Here is a 20,481-nt window from a genome sequence, read left to right as displayed (position 1 = left end):
ATAATTATATCAGAGCAGAGAAGTAGAGATAAAGTATCTCAGACAGATGGTAGGCTGCACACTGTCAGAAAGACAAAAATATAATGATATCAGAGGAGAGAAGTAGAGATGAAGTATCTGAGACAGGGGGTTGACAGCACACTGTCAGACAGACAAAAGTATAATGATATCAGAGCAGAGAAGTACAGATGAAGTATTTGAGACAGGTGGTAGGCTGCACACTGTCAGACAGGCAAAATATAATGATATCAGAGCAAAGAAGTAGAGATGAATTATGAGACGGGTGGTAGGCGGCACACTATCAGACAGGCAAAAGTGTAATGACACCAGAGTAGAGAAGTAGAAATGAAGTACCTGAGACAGGTGGTAGGCAGCACACTGTCAGACAGGCAAAAATATAATCGTATCAGAGCAGAGAAGAGGCCAAATTAGCTCCAACTGCTGAGAAGATCAAAGAAAATACATTACAGTGTTTTAGGCACATCTGCAGGAAAGCAAAAGATACTTTGGTGAAGAAGATTTGGGATAGGAAAGAAGAATGCAAGAGAAAACAATAATGTCCGGCTAAGAAATATATGCATTGCATTTGAGAAGACCTTCAACAGTCAGCAATGATTGCTGAAGAAAGTATGAGAGTCACATTGTATCAAGAGTGGTGACAACAGTCGATGCAATGTCTCAACTGCATAGAGGAAATAAGAAAAAGGGGTTTAAGGATGATGATGATTGCAAGAATACATTGCAAAGCTTCTGATGAGGCTCCTAGCTATTTTTCCACTACAAACTGGAACATTCATCTGTTCTTAAGAAATGAGCCCAGTCTATACACGATTACATATCTTTTCAAGCAATCATTTTTTTCAGAATAGCAATTGCACTGACTGTTGAAAAGCCATCAATTGAACAACTTATTGTCATTTAAAATTCTGACTCTACCTCAAGTATTATCTATTAATACTACCTCTTAATACTAAGTATTCTTGATCACTTTCTTTTTAGTGGTCCCTCTTGTACTAAATTCCAAGGTATGCTTGTGGTTTTTTTTCTTTGTTTTTATGCTTATTTTGGCTATTTTAATATGGTTTGAAATTTTGTATTTTAAGTGCATTTGACATACTGTTTAATATGCTAGTACTGTATTCCATTATGTTTTCCAATCAAGACATACATCAAGACACTAACTGTATAAACTTTCATAAAAGCCTTAATCTGTACCTGTACAACTATACCCTTTTATCTCTTGACATTTAAGTTCTCCCTGTTGGGTATACTTTTACTGGACAACATATTACTAACAAATCTGTTTGCAAGTGCTCGATCTAAACTTGAAGAAACAGATTCAAAGTTCACACAAAATATTTCAACTGCATTTCAATTCAACAGGGTATACTTATTTCACAGGTTCATAGGAAGTTACTAGGCTAATGACCCTAGGGTCTTAACAAGCCTAGCCATGTAATACCCTTTTTCCCTAGCTGACTATGGTTAGATGGTTAGCAGAGCAAATCAGTGATTAGCACAGACTGCCCCTGTCCATGAGGGACATAGGTGCCACCCCAGTGTGGATTTACAGTCTCCCATCCTGTTGTCAAGGTTGCACTTAAATAGGGTCATTGAGGAGCTCGGCTTCACATGAGGTGGGAGTTTATTCCAGAGGAGTGGTAATCCCTTGGAGACATATCTGTCTCTCAAACATGTTCTGTTTATGTCACAGGCTAGGTTGATATCCCTGGAGTGAGTAACTCTTGTCCAATTTTATATGCGGACATGCAGCATTTCCATTAGGGTAGGGTCAGAGATCGCTCTGTAGGCCAGGCACAGGCCACCTCTCAGCAACCTGTAGGATACAGAGTACAGAGACAGGGTCTTCAGTCTTTCCATGTAGGTCATGTTTTGGAGACCCTCAATTTTCTTGGTTAGAAACCTCTGTGGTCTTTCCAGCTGTTGCAGGTGCCTGGTGAGGTACATGCAAAAGGGAGCATTGTACTCAATTAGTGGTCTGGTGAGGGTTGAGTATAGAGGAGTTATAACATCCTTAGTCTTGAATGTGATGCCCTTATTTATAAGATGTGCAATGTAGAATGCTTTCCTTACCACTGTGAAGACAAGGTGATCAAAGATTAAATTGCTGACAACCATACTTCCCAAGTCTCTCACCACTGTTTTTGAGCTTAGAAGGGTGTTATCTGGAATGCAGTTTCTTTGCCAAAGAGGATAATGACACACTTTTTTTGCATTTCGTTTTAGACTGTGACTCTGGCACCAATCATTAGTCTGAGTTTGCCCCTTTTGTTATATGTTAACATTGCTGAGGGGCTCAATGATTGCACCTAGTTTGCAGTCATCTCCAAACTTGGTAAGCTACAGGCCATCTACATTTGCCTGGATGTCCGAGAAGTAGGAATACAGATATCAGAGGGCCCAGCACAGATCCCTGTGGTACACCACTGGTAACTGATCTACTGGTGAAGGTGGAATCCCCAGTTTTAACAGCATGCATTTTCTCGGTGAGCCTGTTTGCTACCCATCTAGTGATGTATGGGTTAATCCCCATCTGGGAGAGTTTCTCAATGAAACCTGAGAGGGCAATTATGTTAAAGGCCTTGGCTAAGTCAAGATAGACAGTATGTACTGTTCTGCCCTCATCCAGGGCTTTGGTAACATTTTGAAGAAGTCCACCAAGTTTAATAAGCAAGAGCTGCCCTTAATAAAACCAAACTGGGTCAGGTCAAGAGTATGGAGGTCGCCTATGTCCTTGTTGATAAGGTCCATGATGATTCTTTTCATGGTATTGCAGATAAGGCTGGTTAGGTTTATCGATCTATAGTTCCCGGGGTTTGTTGATGAACCTTCTTTGTGTAAGGGGGTTACTGTTGCTGTTCTCCACTATGCCAGAACAAAGCCAGTGCACAGACTATGGTTGAAGAAAATGATAAGCAGTTCCACTAGGTCTAGTTTTAGATTGTTTAGTAAGCAGCCTTGGATGTTATCTGGTCTCATGGAGGCTGTGTTTTTGGCCTTGGAGAGGGCAGATGTGGCCTGTTCTTTGGAGATGCTAGGTAGTGGACTGGTGAAAAGGATGCTTTGGGGTGTGTCTGGTGAGGATGGGTGGGGGGGGATTTGAGCCAAATCTGTCTGCCAGTAGGTTGTCAATTTATTCGGGGTCAGTTAGAGTAGTACCATCCACAATCAGTGTGGCACATAGCTGGTCATTCCCTTTAAACTTTTTGACATAGCTAAAGAAAGTCTTATGCTTGTCTTTAGCTGAAGATGCTAATTTAGCTTCATAATTGGCTTTAGAGGATTTGAGGACCTGATTTTGATCCTGACAGATACAACCAAGTCTATACAGCTGTTTAAATGTCGATACAGGGCATTTGTGTACTCTGCATAGGAGTCATTGTTGCCTGTGTTAGCAGAGGGGTTGAAACTTTTTATACCTTTCTTAGTAAGCTAAAATTTACTTTGGAGAAATTTTTCAGTTTTTTTGCTCCTGTGGGGGTGTCCAGTCTGATCTTTACTTCAAACAAGACAGATTTATGGTCTGACCTCACCAGGGAGTGCAACGCAGCACACAAGGGGAAGTGCAGTGCCCCCCACCCCCATGTTGGTGTTTACCAGGTCCAAGACATTCAAGCCCCTTATAAGGGTGCAGAATAGCTGTTTCAAAGCATTTGAATTAACAAGGTCCAGCAACCTCAGGGTGATTGCATTTCTACTTGTGTACGTTGTTCAATCTATAGGTTCATAGGTTCATGAGTGTGTACTAGGCCAACAGTCCTGGAGCCTTTACAAGCCTAGCACATAGAAGTGGCCTGGCATCATGCCTCCCAACATTAATTCCTAGTGCCTCTATCAAGTAAAGCCACTGCAGTGATCCCCAGGGTGAACTTTCTTATTTCCCATCCACTCATCAAAGTCTCCCTTGACCAAAGTGTTTGGTTATATAGGGAGTGATTCTAGCAAATACAGGTAGTCGGTATGCTTCTGTTGGTTCATGGTGGGGGACCTGTATCTAGCAATGATGTGGTAGGGTGTTTTACCTATACTTAATTGTACCTCGTGTAGCTGTAGAGTCATCCTGTTTAACCAGTCATGAGGTGTATTTGGATTTAATGAAGATGGATACACCTCCATCTTTGGTTCTTTCACACTCATTTTGGGGTCTGAACATGTGGAAGGCATTGTAGCCTTGTATAGCCAAGGTGCTGTCTGCAGCTTAGGACCAAGTCTCAGTGACTGCACAGACATTAGCATCTTCCAAGGTGAGGAGTGCTTCCAGGGAGTACAGTTTTCTGTTGAGACTCTTAACATTAAGCAGCATAACCCTGAATTTATCTCAAGTGGATTTCTTTATGTCTATAATTTTTTTTGTTTTGATAGTGCCTAAACATGGCACTGTGGGGGAGGTAAGCATCTTTGCCAGTATCTGAAAGGCTAGAGTAGTCAGGTGAAGACTATCTCTGGCAAAGCAGCGTGGCCTGTCAACCATTATTTCCCAGGCCGACAGATACTGGTTACCCTTGGATTAACACCAGAAGCTAAGCTAATTGTTGAAGTCAATCATTTTTGTCTAAACTGTGGCATCATCCTGGGCAAAGGTAAAATGCCTGGGACACATAATCTAAGAGTTCAGTCATGTCTCTCTTCATATAGTCCAGAGAGGCACAACTCAATTCATTCACTCCAACATGTACTATGACAGAGTCATAATGGTAATTGTTGAGTGACGTGATTGTGTGTATGATTCGATGGATCCTGGCTCCTGACAGGCCGCTAACCGTGACTTTCTCCTTGTCCATCCTGGTGAGGGGGGCATCTGTGTGTCTCACTATGTCATTGCCTATGACCAGTACATTAAGTTTTTAGATGTTTTACCTTAGGGTCTTATTTGTTGAGACAGACTGGTTACCCTTGGATTAACACCAGAAGCTAAGCTAATTGTTGACGTCAATCATTTTTGTCTAAACTGTGGCATCATCCTGGGTGAAGGTAAAATGCCTGGGACACATAATCTAAGAGTTCAGTCATGTCTCTCTTCATATAGTCCAGAGGCACAACTCAATTCATTCACTCCAACATGTACTATGACAGAGTCATAATGGTAATTGTTGAGTGACGTGATTGTGTGTATGATTCGATGGATCCTGGCACCTGACAGGCCGCTAACTGTGACTTTCTCCTTGTCCATCCTGGTGAGGGGGGCATCTGTGTGCCTCACTATGCCATTGCCTATGACCAGAACATTAGGTTTTTAGATGTTTTACCTTAGGGGCTTATTTGTTGAGACACTTGTATGTGTGTTGCTGTGTGAAGTGTGGTCTGTTTGTGTTCCAGTATGTGTGATCCGTTTGTGCTTGGGAGGTCTCTGGTCCTTTGGTAGACTCTTAGTGAGTACCTCCGCAAAGGTCAGTCTATGTGACTTGACCTTGTCTTGTGTGAGAGGAGAGGTGTCTGTGCTAACAACCTGCTTGATGTCTTGTTTATTGTTACATGAGATGATTGATTCCAGCTTTATGGCATAGTTCCATCTCTCACATACTGTATTTGTTAACTTTAGGAGCAATTACTGCATTGCCCTAGGATGTCCATGTCAATCAGGCTAGCTGGTGAAAAGTTGGGAAACTGGCAGTTCATTGTAGTAGGTTTAAGTACTAGTTGGAGAGAGGGCAAGTTGGATTAGCTTTTACTCTGGGACTAATTCAACTAACTAACAAGGGGGCTTATTCTGTTGAGGATTAGGGGTGAAGGAGTGGGGTAATGCTGCTCATTCCACAGCTGAGTTGCCTGGAGTGCAGCAGGGAATGTTGGGAGAGTTCAACTGAGAAACACTTAAGGGAAAAATAGTTTCTGGGAGTTTGCCACTATATAGGGCACCACTAGCCCCATTTGTGCAGTGTGCAGCTATGGGCAGAAGAAAGGCTTATATAAACTTAATTTCTTATTCTTAGCTTTGGATTGCTTGGATTCAAGCAGAAACACTCTAGACCTCTGGAAAACAACTCCAAACACAGAGCAGCTCTGTTAATTGAGCCAAAACCTGCGCAAATGGAAGGCTTATATACAGGCAAAATTAAACAGTTTTAAACTAGTCTGCCAATAAGAAATCACACAATGATCCTTCCTGCAGCAATCTCCAGCTCAAAGTGACTATATCCACACTCTTCTGCCACAAGGGTGCAGGGGAGTCCTTCTTAATGTAAAATGGCTGGATTTGAGTTCAAGTGTAACAAAAGCAGGCTAGATTCAGCAAGTCCGGATGGAGTCTATGTTATCTAAGCAATATTACATTGCAAAACAAGTGCAGATAATGAAATAGGGACAGACAGAAAAAGCAGCAAAACAGTTAAGTGCAGTAGATCAGTACACAAGGATGCGGAAAAACGCATTCTTAATGCTGCTGTGCTCTCTGTTCTGGGTGCTAGTCCCTGACCTGGAAACCTCAAGTACCTAACACCTGCATAACACCCTCCTGCAAATTCCTGAACATAAATCTGGACTTTGAAACTACCCTTCAGCTCCCTGAGTGGCCAGCTGTTTCTTAAGACAGTGAAACCTGGGAACCTCAAGTATCTAACACCTGCATAACACCCTCCTGCAAATTCCTGAACATAAATCTGGACTTTGAAACTACCCTTCAGCTCCCTGAGTGGCCAGCTGTTTCTTAAGACAGTGAAAGTATGTACTGTTCTCATAACTAGACATTTTTACTAATAACTCTGGACAAATTTCCTTGCTTCACTAGGTTAGTTTCCCCACTCCAGATAGCCAGCAGCCTACAATTTTCCCCAAACTAGTTTTTATTTCTTTTTCTTCCTTTAACCACCCCTCCTAGACAGCCTCTACTCTCTCATTTGTAGTATGTTGCCTCTTTTCCCCTCTCCGGTAGCTTGCCTACCTTGTATGTGAGGGATTTGTGAAAAATATATCTCAGGCCACTAGGTGGTGGCCTACCTCTACTGCTCTGCATCTCGATTACAACCTTCTCTCCCAAGACCTCCCAACCATACTTGTAGCTCTGATTTCAACTTCTTCGCTTCTTAGTGGTAGTTCTGCACCTCTATATCCCCACCCCTGGATATAATAACTACACTCTACTTCTCTTACATATACATACCTTACTGTAGCCCTGCAACCTACTCCTGACCATAAGCACCTTAGATTAGCCTGTTTACTCACTTCTTCTTTCTCCCACTTTTAGACTTACCTGCAGATTACTTCCATTCTACTGATGTCTTCCTCGGTTGACCACTCTCTTGTCTCTACCCACTCCGTTCGCCCTGCGGGCTCACTCCGCTCCCCTACCCTGCCCCCAATTCCCACCCACCCCAATGCTCCTACATTTATACCACTAGTGGCCACACCCCTATGTCATCTACACCAATCATATAACTACACATCATAAACTCACTCTACCTCTTCTGCCAAACACCACACCCACTAATTAGAACCCCTAACTACTTCCTCAAACTACTTGAACTACACACAAACTTCTCTCCTTTACTCACCTCCTCTATTACTAAAATGCACTCAACACATAACTCCTCACACCTAAAACTTCTTATTTGCTTATCATCTCTCTCCTGTCTCATTGCTACTTATTTCTTAACCTTCAATGAATACCCACTTTACTCTAATATTACATTTACATCTAAACAAACCTCTACACCTATATTAACTTTCTCTTCTACCCTCTCAAATCTCACAACCCAACCAAAATACCCTCTAGCCAAATACCACAGACCTACATATATCAAGTTAAATAAATCAAAATCTAGAAAACTAATAGACAGCTTACACAAACTTCTTCAACCAAAAGATTTTAAATACCTCCACCTACTGCTGGATGGAGACATTAATCCTAACCCTGGACCATACCATAACCATTCTAATACCTACAAAAAACATGACAAAATTCACTCTCTATCTACTACCAAACCTACTAACTCTCTCTATATTGCTCATCTCAACATACAAAGTATTTGTAATAAAACCTCTCAAGTTCATGCCCTACTAGAAATCCATCAATATGACATTTTATGTCTAACTGAAACATGGCTAAAGCCATCCATCAAAGACAGGGAAATCACACCACCTGGGTATAACATCATTAGACTTGATCGTACTACTAAAAAGGGTGGAGGGATAGCAATTCTCCATAAAGCTCATATCCAAATTAGTATTATAGATCAGACTCTTAACCCTGATAACAATGCAGAAATACTTACCTCTAAACTTCAAATCAATAGTTCCAAAGCCATTAATATCACATGTGCTTATCTTCCCCCAGGAAATAACATTAACACACTTGAATGCATACTCAATTCACTCCATACCTACCTCCCTCAAGAAACAATTGTCCTAGGTGATTTCAACATTGATTGGTATTCCTGTAACAGGACAAACCCTACCTCCCATATTAACCTCTATGGATTCACACAACTCATAGATAACCCTACTAGAACAAATAAAACCAACAAAAAATAAACCATCCTAGACTGGATTCTTACTAATACTCCTCAACAAACCTACCAATCTGGTACTCTCCCTGAAGAACTAAGCAACCACTCACTGACTTATATCGTTAGGCATAAAACTAACCTACCTTTACCTACCATATATAGAACACTTCGCTCAAAAAAACACTTTAACTCTGAACACTTTCTAACCAAATTAATACAATATAATTGGTCTCCTCTAAAATATCTCCCTCTAAATGAAGCAGTCCAGCACTTTAATTCCACATTCCTATCTATCCTAGATCACTATGCCCCAAATCGCACTATTAGAACTAATGCTAAAGTAGCACCCTGGCTAACCAAAACCACTGGGCAAAAAATGATCCTCAGAAACAAATCCTGGGCAAAATGGCATGCCAGTAAGAATCTAACTGACCACCAAAACTTCAAAAGAACTTAGAAACAGTACAAAAAAGCCATCCTAACAGACAAAAAGAATTATTACCTATACTCACAACAAAACTCCAACAAGGAACCTAAAAGATTCTGGTCCACTATTAATAATCTTTTATCCCCTGGCCAGTCTATCACACCAAGCCCTGAAGGCTCTAACCCAGAAAATCCTACACAAACAGCCAACAACTTTAATTCATTCTTTACTAATACTATCCAAACTCTTGCTAGTCACCTATCTCCTGACACCTCTAAGCTACCCTTCACTACTTTAAACTACCTCCTCCCTTTCATCTACAACCTGTATCCACCTCCTTTATCTTATCACTGCTTCAAAAGCTAAAACCCACCATTCCTTCTGCTGACAAATTCCATTGCCTATCCCATCTCTATTCTGATAAATAGATCTATACAGGAAGGAATTTTCCCAACTATTTGGAAGATATCTCATATCATCCCACTACACAAAGGGGGTAAGTCCAACGACCACTCTAACTTCCGTCCTATAGCACTACTATCACCTATTGCTAAAATTATGGAAAAATGTATTCACAAACAACTTCCTAACCACCTCCTAATTAACAACCTACTTGCTAACTGCCAACATGGATTCAGACCTTCTCACAGTACTACTACAGCCTTACTCTCCTTTACCAACTCCATTAATTATAACCGGAACAATAATATCCTATCATCTTCAGTCTTCATTGACTTACCTAAAGCCTTCGACATGGTTACCCATAAACAACTTCTGCACATTCTTCAATCCCTCTCACTTGCTGTTCCTTCCTTAACTTGGTTTACATCTTACCTAGAAAACCATCAGCAAGCTGTTCTCTGGAAAAATACGTTATCTAATCCTCTCCCAATCTCACTAGGAGTTCCTCAAGGCTCTATCCTAGGCCCCCTTTTATTTTCTATCTTTATTAATGACCTCCATTCAGCTATCCCAAACACTATCTGCATACAATATGCTGACGATTCTACTATTATCTGCTCTGCCAATACACAAACCGAACTACACTCAATCACCCAAAAAGCTTTTACCACAGTCGAACAATGGTTCACTGACCGCTGCCTACTTCTCAATCCCAAAAAAAACCAAACTGTTAGTGTTCTCACCTTCCCACAGATCTACCCCCCTAAACTTCACTCTTACTTCCACTGACAACACCTTTATTTCCCCAGAATCAACTACCAAACTACTAGGAATAACCATTGACAACAAGCTCAGCTTTGATACGCACATCAATAATACAATAAAATTAGTTAATAATAAAACTTGATCCCTTTACAGAATCAAAGCCTTCCTTACACCACAATCAAGAAAAACCTTAGCCAGATCCCATCTTATCTCTTCTCTACTATATGCATCTGCCATATTCACTAACCTAGCAAAATCTTACCATAATATTGCTCGATTTGCAACAGGAACCCCATTTAGAACTCACCACTGCCTGAACCTAAGAGAACTAGGTTGGCTTGAACTTCCTAACCAACTCCTATTTCAACAGCTCCTAATAGCTCATACAATCCTATACCAACCAACTAAGACGCCTATACTCTCTAACCTCATTTCACCTTACAACAACCTGAAGCATCTACGTTCTTCCAACAAACTACTGATTAATATAACAAAACCTAATAACTCTGCAGGACTGCCACTTTTCCAACTCTGTTGGAAAAATGTGGAATAAATTACCCTCTGACATCACATCTTTGTGCTTTCTCCCACTTTTTAAAAGACAACTTAAAAATCATCTCAACAAATACTGGCTATGCTCCTGCACCGACCCAGGTTAATTTCACTCCTTCCTCTTCTATCCTCTCTAACCTTACACAATTGACTTTATATGAATACTTTTTGACTAATGTAAAAAAAAAAAAAAAAAAAAAAAAAAAATTTAACCATTTTTTTTCTTATACATACATACATTATATTTGGTTTGCTATGTTGACATTATTGTTGCCTACTTAGTTGCTTTGTTTGTAAAACTTGTATTACCATTGTTTATGCCTCTACTGAAAATGGACATATATCCAGCTAGACTAGCCCGGTCAACAAATGTAAAATAAATAAATAAATAAATAAAATAGTTGGTTTGGATCCCAAGTGTAACAAGACCACACAAACTACCTACAACAGCCCTACAACTAACAGGTACAATGTAATATAGTGAAATTAACTACTTAAAGCAGCAGCAGATAATGCAGTTTTTTTTAAACTGCTGAAGTGCAGTCACAGTATATAAGAGAAGTACAAAAAAATATGTAGTGCCTTTTGTGTGTTTCCCAACTCAGACAGAGCAGGAAAACACCTACCGCCACAAGACGAACAATCCCAGTCCTCCCAATGTAAAAGTACAGTAAAGGAGTGCCCAGAGTGAAATGCTACCACAAACAATCTTAGAAGATACACTGGCTGAAACAAGTTTTCATGTAGTCCATATATAGGTACACCCCTAACAAAGGTTCATAGGTAGGTACTAGGCTATTAGCCCTAGGGCCTATATAAGCCTAGCCAAAAAGGTAGCCTGGCTTTCCTGTGCCCCTGTCGAGTAGAGCCACAGAAGTGATCCCCGGGGTGAATTTCCTATCTCCCATCCAATCATCAAGATTTTTCTGGAAGAGTGCTAATGAGGAGCTTTGTTTGATATAGATAGGTAGTTTGTTCCAGAGTATGGGAAGTCTCTGGGACAGGAATCTATCCCTTCAGCATGTTCTGTTTATTGTGGTGACAAGGTTTAGGTCCCTAGAGTGTGTAGCTCCGAAGGATTAGGATTGCTTTACGTGGAGCATGTCCAACAACTCTGGGTTTGACATAGCTTTGTATATTAGGCAGAGATCACCACTGAGTAGGCGATATGCGACAGACTAAAGCTAGAGTTTTTTTAGACGGTCTGCGTAGGGCATCTGTTTGAGGCCAGTAATCCTCTTTGTGAGGTTTTTCTGCGGCCTTTCTAGTTGTTGTAGATGTCTTGTGAGGTACATACCAAAAGGGGTGCTGTATTCTATAATGGGTCTAATAGTGACAAGTAGAGGGGAACAATGACCTCTTTTTTCCTGGATGAGAAACCTTTTGTAATTTGGTGTGCCATGTAGACGGATTTCCTGACTACTGTGGCGATGTGATTATCAAAGGAGAGACTACTGTCCATCTGTGCCCCAAGATCTGCTATCACACTTTCGGTGTTAAGTAGACTACCACCTATGTGGTAGTTCATGGGTACAGAGTTTTTACCAAAAGGGATGACAATGCACTTTTTGGCATTGAGCTTGAGGCCATGCCTTTGACACCAGACATCTGTCTCAGTGAGGCCCTTTTGTAGGATGTCCACATTGTTAGGAGTTTCGAATATAGCTCCTAGTTTGCAGTCATCTGCAAACTTCGTTAGCCAAAGACCTTCTGTGTTAATTTGTACTTCTGAGAAGTAGATACCAAACAGGAGAGGACCCAGGACTGAACCCTGTGGTACTCCACTTGTCACTGTTCTGAAGTCAGATTTGGAGTCTGCTACTTTCACAGTGCGAGTTCTGTCAGTGAGCCAGTTGGCAACCCATCTTCTGACATAGGGATTTATACCTAGCATAGTGAGTGTATCTATAATTCCAGAGTGGGGGATGGTGACGAAAGCCTTGGCGAGATCTAGATAGGCTGTGTGAACCACCTTACCATCATCTACAGTTTTGGTGACCGCTTCAAAGAAGTCTATCAAGTTTAGGAGACATGATCTGCCTTTTACAAACCTGAACTGCATGGGGTCCAGAGTTTGGAGTTTACCAATGTCATTGTTTATAAGTTTCATGATGATACATTCCATAGTCTTGCAGACCAGGCTCATCAGGCTAACGGGGTGGCAGTTCCCAGGGTCTGTGGTGGCTCCCACTTTGTGGAGTGGGATAACCATCACTGTGCGCCATTCAGTAGGCACAAAGCCTGAGGCGAGGCTATGATTTAACATAGTACTTAGGTGGTATGCCAGTTTGTTCTGTAGTTTGTGTAGAACGCAGCTTGCGATGTTGTCAGGTCCCATGGATGCTATGTTCTTGGCTTTGGAGAGTGTGTTTTTTACCTGTGCAGCCATGATTACAGGAACTTTGCATTCTTCCGGTATAGAGATGGACCCTTTAGGGGTGAGAGGGGGGTAAAGTTAGCACTGAACCTATCTGCCAGGATGCTGGCAATATCAACTCCTATACTCTAAGCCATTGTCTGTAACCCCAACATTACTGCCTGAAGCATCTACGTTCTTCCAACAAACTACTGATTAATATAACAAAACCTAATAACTCTGCAGGGGACTGCCTCTTTTCCAACTCTGTTGGAAAAATGTGGAATAAATTACCCTCTGACATCACATCTTTGTGCTTTCTCCCACTTTTTAAAAGACAACTTAAAAATCATCTCAACAAATACTGGCTATGCTCCTGCACCGACCCAGGTTAATTTCACTCCTTTCTCTTCTATCCTCTCTAACCTTACACAATTTACTTTATATGAATACTTTTTGACTAATGTAAAAAAAAAAAAAAAAAAAATGTAACCATTTTTTTCTTATACATACATTATATTTGGTTTGCTATGTTGTAATTATTGTTGCCTACTTAGTTACTTTGTTTGTAAAACTTGTATTACCATTGTTTATGTCTGTTTTTATACTTATAATCTTACCCTTGGAGCTTTTCTCCCCGGGCCTCTACTGAAAATGGACATATATCCAGCTAGACTAGCCCGGTCAACAAATGTAAAATAAATAAAATAAATAAATAAAATAGTTGGTTTGGATCCCAAATGTAACAAGACCCCACAAACTACCTACAACAGCCCTACAACTAACAGGTACAATGTAATATAGTGAAATTAGCTACTTAAAGCAGCAGCAGATAATGCAGTTTTTTTTTAAACTGCTGAAGTGCAGTCACAGTATATAAGAGAATTACAAAAAAATATGTAGTGCCTTTTGTGTGTTTCCCAACTCAGACAGAGCAGGAAAACACCTACCGCCACAAGACGAACAATCCCAGTCCTCTCAATGTAAAAGCACAGTAAAGGAGTGCCCAGAGTGAAATGCTACCACAAACAATCTTAGAAGATACACTGGCTGAAACAACTTTTCATGTAGTCCATATATAGGTACACCCCTAACAAAGGTTCATAGGTAGGCACTAGGCTATTGGCCCTAGGGCCTATATAAGCCTAGCCAAAAAGGTATCCTGGCTTTCGCCCCTGTCGAGTAGAGCCACAGAAGTGATCCCCGGGGTGAAATTCCTATCTCCCATCCAATCATCAAGATTTTTCTGGAGGAGTGCTAATGAGGAGCTTTGTTTGATATAGATAGGTAGTTTGTTCCAGAGTATGGGAAGTCTCTGGGACAAGAATCTATCCCTTTAGCATGTTCTGTTTATTGTGGTGACAAGGTTTAGGTCCCTAGAGTGTGTAGCTCCGAAGGATTAGGATTGCTTTAAGTGGAGCATGTCCAACAACTCTGGGTTTGACATAGCTTTGTATATTAGGCAGAGATCACCTCTGAGTAAGCGATATGCGACAGACTAAAGCTAGAGTTTTTTTAGATGGTCTGCGTAGGGCATCTGTTTGAGGCCAGTAATCCTCTTTGTGAGGTTTTTCTGCGGCCTTTCTAGTTGTTGTAGATGTCTTGTGAGGTACATACCAAAAGGGGTGCTGTATTCTATAATGGGTCTAATAGTGACAAGTAGAGTGATAAGTAGAGGGGAACAATGACCTCTTTTTCCCTGGATGAGAAACCTTTTGTAATATGGTGTGCCATGTAGACGGATTTCCTGACTACTGTGGCGATGTGATTATCAAAGGAGAGACTACTGTCCATCTGTGCCCCAAGATCTGTTATCACACTTTCGGTGTTAAGTAGACTACCACCTATGTGGTAGTTCATGGGTACTGAGTTTTTACCAAAAGGGATGACAATGCACTTTTTGGCATTGAGCTTGAGGCCATGCCTTTGACACCAGGCATCTGTCTCAGTGAGGCCCTTTTGTAGGATGTCCACATCGTTAGGAGTTTTGATTATAGCTCCTAGTTTGCAGTCATCTGCAAACTTCATTAGCCAAAGACCTTCTGTGTTAATTTGTACTTCTGAGAAGTAGATACCAAACAGGAGAGGACCCAGGACTGAACCCTGTGGTACTCCACTTGTCACTGGTCTGAAGTCGGATTTGGAGTCTGCTACTTTCACAGTGTGGGTTCTGTCAGTGAGCCAGTTGGCAACCCATCTTCTGACATAGGGATTTATACCTAGCTTAGTGAGTGTATCTATAATTCCAGAGTGGGGGATGGTGACGAAAGCCTTGGCCAGATCTAGATAGGCTGTGTGAACCACCTTACCCTCGTCTACGGCTTTGGTGACCGCTTCAAAGAAGTCTATCAAGTTTAGGAGACATGATCTGCCTTTTACAAACCTGAACTGCGTGAGGTCCAGAGTTTGGAGTTTACCAATGTCATTGTTTATAAGTTTCATGATGATACGTTCCATAGTCTTGCAGACCAGGCTCATCAGGCTAACGGGGTGGCAGTTCCCAGGGTCTGTGGTGGCTCCCACTTTGTGGAGTGGGATAACCATCACTGTGCGCCATTCAGTGGGCACAAAGCCTGAGGTGAGGCTATGATTTAACATAGTACTTAGGTGGTATGCCAGTTCATTCTGTAGTTTGTGTAGAACGTAGCTTGCGATGTTGTCAGGTCCCATGGATGCTATGTTCTTGGCTTTGGAGAGTGTGTTTTTTACCTGTGCAGCCATGATTACAGGAACTTTGCATTCTTCCGGTATAGAGATGGACCCTTTAGGGGTGAGATGGGGGGTAAAGTTAGCACTGAACCTATCTGCCAGGATGCTGGCAATATCAGTGGGTTCTGTATATTTAGTGCCATTGTGCTGTAACCCAGAGCAGATCTGAGTGCTGCCATTGAGATTCTTGACATAGCTATAGAATGCTTTGTGGTTGTCTTTAGAATCAGTGGCGATTTTGTTTTTGTAACTAGCTTTGGAGGATTTTATGAGGGATCTCAGCTTTTTACTGACGCTGACCAGGGAGTTCCTCCAATCATGGGATTTTACTCTTTTTTGCAAATGTTTCTTTCTTTTGTTGTAGAGTTTGTTTATGGCAGGGGACCACCAGATTGGCTTCCTTTTTTTGGAGGATAGCATCTTGGTTCTGTTAGGAATTGCACGATCCATGCACTCGTGTAAGTGCTTATAAAGTGCATTTGTGTAGGATTCAGCAGTCATACCTCTATTGTACGTCTGCATGGGTGTCATGAAGTTTGCCACTTCTGTCTTAAGAAGCGTGAAGTTGGCTTTGTAGAATTTTTTTATGGTGGTTTCCCTAATGGGGTGAGGGTGGGTGGATGTCTATGGTGATTAGCTTGTGGTCAGATCTGACCAATGAGGAACTGGCCTCTAGTGTGGAACACCAGTTGCCCATGTTGGTAATGACCAGTTCTAGGATATTGCTGCCCCTGGTGGGGGGGTGGATAAGTGGATCCAAGGTGTTGGAATTTATGAATTCCAGAAAACGTTGAGCAAAAGAGTTGGTACATGAGTAGTTTTCCCAGTTAATGATGGGATAGTTGAAATCGACCATTATTAGGGTGTTAGGTTGTACCCTAATATTTTCCAGTGTATCAAGAAATGAGGAGTGGGAATCCTGGGGCATGGTGGGGGATCTATAGCAAGCTACAATTTGGACTGCAGTCTTGCCCAGAGTTAGTTGCACTTGGATAATCCCGGATGCATTATGCTGAGCAACTAGCCTGAAAGTGTGGATATCCTTAATGAATATAGACACGCCTCCACCTTTAGTGTTTCAGTCCAGGTTAGGTGGCCGAAAGGTGTGGTATGGATTATAGCCTGGCAATGCAGGGGGGCTCTCTGGAGCCTTGAACCAGGTCTCTGTCACTGCACAGATGTTGATGTTCTCCATTTTAAGAAGTGCCTCAAGTGAGTGCATTTTGAGGTTTAGACTTCTAGCACTGAGTAGCATTACCCTCAAATTTTACTTGCTTGTACCTGTTACGGTGGTGAGTTTGTCATTTGAACCTTGCCTAAAAAAGGCACTATAGGGGTGACTAGAGCATTAGCCAGTATCCAGAATCCCAAGGGCGACAGATGCAAGCCATCTCTGGCAAAGCGTCGTGGTCTGTCCATCATGTCATACCAGGCAGAAAGATACTGGATACCTTTGGAATTACACCAGTAGCTTAGCCAATTGTTGCAGTCAATCATTTTGTTCTTGTACTGTGGTATCATTCTGGGTGATGGCAGGATGCTACTCAGGGCTAGGGTCATACCTGACTGGGCTACAAGATCGTACACCTCCTTCATGTCTCTTTTCATATAGTCCAGGGAGGTACTTCTCAGGTCATTCACATCAACATGGACAATGACAGAGTCATATTTGTACTTGTTGTGGAGTGACCTGAGTTCATGCGTTATGTGGTGGATTCTGCCACCTGGCAGGCAGCTGACAGTAACTTTCTCCTTGTTTAGCCTGGTGAGTGGAATATCAGTGTGCCTGACTATAGAGTCACCTATGACTAGTGTGTTGGGTACGTTGTTATGCCTTATGGGCTGTGGTTGAGTGACACACTGAGTGTGTGGGCTATGTGTCATTTGGATTGTGTTGCGGGGTGGAGGTTGCTTGCGTTTCTGCTTTGGAGGTCCCTGTTGCTTGGGCAGATTTATATTGAGAGCCTCCACAAATATAAGTGTGTGTTTTGTGTTTCTATGTGTGTGTTTTGGTGGTGTAGGTTTTGAAGGGCTATGTGATGAGTGTGGTACTCTCCTCTTGACCATCTAGTCCAGTTTTGGGTGAAGAGAGCATTGCTTCCAGTTTGGCTATATAAGTGCATCTCTCACAAGTTGTAGTGTTGGGTGATAGGAGGAGAAGGTTGTCTGTGTACATGAGGGAATTGCTGCATTGCCCCAAGATGCCTAGATTCATCAGGTAGACAGGAGAAAACACTGGGAGCTTACCCTTAGACATGCCTGGATAGGTACTTATTTATTAAGTACTAAAACCTGTTTTCCTCTAGACAAGTAAGGAAAGTTGAGTGCTGTAGTAATTTGTAGCTTATTTAGTGCTTATGAGTTCTGAACAAGTGCTGAGCTCAAAGAAACAGATTTAACTGCTAAAACTAAAAAACTGGCTTGTTCTGGGATAATTTGAAGAATAGACTTTATGGTGCCAGGAATAGTTTAATGTTAGCTAAGCGGTGGGGGCTCAGAAGCTTACAAACAGTCCTGGATACAGCAAATCTGTATCTGGACTAGACTACTTACAGGAAAGGCAAGAAACAAGCTTAGATTTGTTTTTGTAAAGTGGAAAGGGAATAAGGAGGAGCAGAAGATAGCTCAAGGTTAATAACTAAGTGGCTTGGCCTTCTCAAATGTTCTCCCTGTATTAGGTAGAATGAGGTAATGACAAAAAATTGGGAGGAGTATCCCAGATCAAATTTACAGTAGGGGCAGGCAATTGCAAAGCCAAGTATAGCAACAGGATACTAATAGGGAGGGAGGATGGGACATAAAAATCAGAACAAACAAACCCAAACAGGTGCTTAACAAATGTAGAAAATTTCCAGTTAATACCTAACATGCAGTGAAACTAGCTAGCAAAGTATGCAGCAGACAATAAAATTGCTATAAAGAACTCATAAAAATAAGCAAAAAAACAGGATACTTAATGTTATATTTATTTGTTTGAATTATTTATTTTACATTTGTTGACCGGGATAGTCCATCTGGGTGTGAACTCATTTTCAGTGGAGTACCGGGGAGAAAAGCTCCAATAAAACAAGAACAACATTGACATGTACAGTGTCAGTTTTACACTGAATTTAAAAAAAATATCTAGCGACAATATATATATATATATATATATATATATATATATATATATATATATACATATATATATTTTTTTTTTTTTTTTTTTTTTTTTTTGAGGGCAGGGGTCCCTCTTTAGTTGATTATTTGAGTATACTTTAATATGTGTACATATGTATACCCTTACAAAAGAAAAGAAATTATCAAATGATACTCTTTATTGTAAGTAGTTAATAGGTGGTGTTATCAAGAGGGAGTGGGGTATACATGGAGACTATAAAATTTAGGAGATGAAATTTGATGTGAGCTTATGTGGTATTAGCCTGGCTTGGTGCCGGAGCAGAGCCAGTTTTTAGTGAGGTGGCCTTTGAGCAGAGTTTTGAATTGGTGTAGGTTGGTAGCATTTAGGATGTGTTGAGGGATTGAGTTCCAAAGTTTAGAAATGTGGTGGGAGTAGAGGGCATCACCGGCTTTATTGTTGCTTTTGGATACTTGGAAGACTATTTTGTGTGAGGATCAGAGTTGCCAAGTGTTGGCATATGGTTGGAGTAATTGTTGTAGGGCTGGGGTTCTGTTTGGCTGGTATATTAGTTGGCGGGTAAAGACAAGTTGGGTATAGGTTAGTTTTTGTGGGAATTCTAGCTAATTTATGTGTTGTAGGACAGAGCAGTGGTGGGACCTATATGGGGAGCTAGTGGCGAACTTGGCTATTTTATTGTAGGCAGATTCAAGTTTGGTAAGGTCAGTTTTGTTAAGGTTTGCAAAGATGGGAGAAGCATAGAGAACAGTAGATAAGAGATGAGTCCTGGCGATGCTTAGTCTAGAATGGCTAGTTAGGAAAGGATTACTTCAGTAAAGAGAGCCTAGTTTGATGTGTTTTTTTAATGGTTTGAGAGAGGTGTAGGTCGAATTTTTATTTGCTATCAATTTTGATACCTAGTAATTTGGTATGTGAGCTGGTGTTTATGATTGCGTTGTTGGAGGAGTGGATTTGAAAACTGGCTGAGGGATTGGGTGTTTTGGTGGGGAGAAAGAGCATGAGCTTGGTCTTGTTTGGGTTCAGTATGAGGTTAGTGTTAGTTAGCCAGGATTCTACTTCTAGGAAGGATTGTTGCATTATAGCTTGTAGTTGTGCTAGAGAAGGGGTGGAGCATATCAGGATGGAGTCATCTGCATACTGGATGGCAGAGGTGAGAGATGTGGATTTATGGAGTTGACTTGTGAAGATAGTAAAAAGTAGGGGGCCTAATATGGATCCTATGTTAACAGGGAGCAAAGATGATAGCTCCTGTTGCCATCTAACAGCCTGCTGGCGTTTGGTTAGATATCTGTGGAACCAAGCTAGGGAAGAATGACTGAGATGTAATGTGGCCAGTTCTGACAGCAGTTTTTGGTGTGAAACTGTGTTGAATGCCTTTGAGAGATCTAGAAAGATGGAAGAGACATATTTATTCTGATTTCTGTGTTCATTTATTGTATTAGTAAAACTGAGGAGGGCGGTTATGGTGCTGTGGTGGGGGCGAAAACCATGTTATGTGTTTGATAGAAGGTTATTGGAGAGAAGGTAGTTTAGAAGCTGGGAGTGAATACATTTTTCTAGTATTTTGGAGAGGTGAAAGAATGGCAATCGGCCTGTAATTAGTAAGCTTGGTAGAGTTGCCACCTTTATGCAGTGGGGTGATATAGGAGACTTTCCAGATTAGTGGGAC

Source organism: Protopterus annectens, chromosome 2.part1 (genome assembly GCF_019279795.1).
Source record: "Protopterus annectens isolate FY-2018-M chromosome 2.part1, PAN1.0, whole genome shotgun sequence".
Taxonomy (NCBI): domain Eukaryota; kingdom Metazoa; phylum Chordata; order Ceratodontiformes; family Protopteridae; genus Protopterus; species Protopterus annectens.
This window is presented reverse-complemented; position numbering follows the sequence as displayed.